Source organism: Haplochromis burtoni, unplaced genomic scaffold (assembly GCF_018398535.1).
Source record: "Haplochromis burtoni strain Fernald_Lab_line unplaced genomic scaffold, NCSU_Asbu1 Contig_36, whole genome shotgun sequence".
NCBI lineage: Eukaryota > Metazoa > Chordata > Actinopteri > Cichliformes > Cichlidae > Haplochromis > Haplochromis burtoni.
Window position 1 is genome coordinate 20,973 of NW_024582397.1, and position 1,913 is coordinate 22,885.

At 41.5% G+C, this 1,913-nt stretch overlaps 1 pseudogene; it reads left to right on the top strand.

Moving 5' to 3' along the window:
- Positions 1-1,823, top strand: part of LOC106633273 — a 12,281-nt pseudogene extending 10,458 nt beyond the window's left edge.
- Positions 1,824-1,913: the final 90 nt, after the last annotated feature.

A 1,913-nucleotide genomic window follows, 5' to 3' on the forward strand; every position in this document is an offset into this window, starting at 1 on the left:
GTTTGGCACATAAGTGTAGACGGCAGTCAGAACCCATTCTCCACAGGGAGAAAATGCTCTTGTCCACCAAAAAAACCCCACGTACAGACAGCAAGCCAAGGGCATGCTAAGAGATACACCCCAGCCCGTTGACATGCGTTGAGCTGAGCTCAGCTATATCTAGCTGGTACCTCTCAACCTCACGCACTAACTCAGGCTCCTTCCCCAACAGAAAAGTGACATTCAGTGTCCCAGTTACTTGTCTCGGTAGCTAGGGATCAGTCCACCAGGGCCTCCTGGTGGCCACTGCCTGACACACAATGCACCAGACTCCTACAGCGCCTCCTATGGGTGGTGGGCAGACATGAGGGTGGGCCCATGTCCCTTTTTTGGATTGTGCCCGGCAGGCCCATGGCCTAAGGCCCAATTACCAGATGCTCCCTCTTGGGCACGTTATGCAGGCCTGGCTCCAGAGTGAGGCCCTGTTAACCCTAGGGGTGAGCTGGTCCCTCGCCCTTTTACTTATAGGGGTTTTCTGAATCGCTCTTTGTCTGGTCCCTCACCCAGGACTAATTTCCCATGGGAGATCCTACCAAGCAGCAAAAGTCCCCCCCACAACACAGCCCCAGCAACCCCTGGGACACACAAACCCCTCAACCATGATAAGGTAGCATTTCAATAAGACTATTCTATTCTATATTGTACCTGGAGACAATGAAATGCCTTCAATACAGGGGTAATTTGGTAAAAAAATTTCCCCATACCTCGGAATGCTGCATTTTGAATAAGATGAAATAATCCTACTGATGATTTAGAGAGTCCTGCAATTAGAACAGGTGAATTTGCTATCTGCTTCTCTGTTGCATGAGTCATACATCATTGCAGGCTCTGTGTGTTCAGATATCAGGGTCTATTGATGTAGGAGTTAAAAGTTAAAAGTTAGACTTTTTTGGGTCCAGTTTCCTCAAAATTTTTAAGGACACACAACCAAATGTCCAGATATATGTATGTTTTGGCTAATAGTTTTTAGATTCAGTTAAGTTAATGGGACCAAATTGTGTTTTGCAGGTGGTTGTTGCTAAATTATCTGTTATGTGCAGACACAACAATGGTTTATCCCTTAAGTCAGGTGTCTTTTTTAGTGATTAAAAGACTCATGGGCCAGTATTTAACAAATAAAACATTCCTCTGGAAATTGTCCTAGGTACAAAGACTGACCTGATAACAAATGAAAAAGCAGCAAATGTCCAAATAAATACTTTGAAAGAACTTCAGAAAGCTTGGAGAACTAAAGTCTCGTTGCAAAATATAAAGAAATTTAAGGTGACTGAAGATTCTTGTACAGTACTGGATGACTAACACATATCCCCAGTTTACAGAAAAAATGTAGAAATGATGAATTCACAATATGACCCTGGTGTGGACCAGAGTATTGAGAGCTATGTTATCGTTCAAGACTAGTAAATTTGGTAGTAAGGTGCATGGTGCAACACAATGGAAAAAGATTTGTGTTAATTATTAACAAGTAACACACAGCTAAAATACAAGAATTTCAATTTCCAAAAGTTTATCACAAACTCTGGGAAGATCAAGAGCATGCTTAACAGCACAGCAAGCTATGCAATTTGAAAGATTTTATCTGTGATTTGTTGGATTAAATAAACTTTTTCTTTAGTTTTGCACAGTGAAGCTCTGACAATCTTCATTGCAAATTGTTAGGTTTTGTATTATTGATTGTCATTTATGCTTAGAAATGTCTACTTATATATGCTTAGAGTTTTGTAATTAGTTGTAGATTGGTAGAGGTTTGATCCTTGATAGTCTGCAAACTTTGTGTGCATTAGAGAGCACTCTGGGAGCACGAGAGAGGTCGTGCCTTGTCTTATTATTTTACGGTAGGATTAACGTAGCTACGTCTGTTCTAGTCTAAAGCT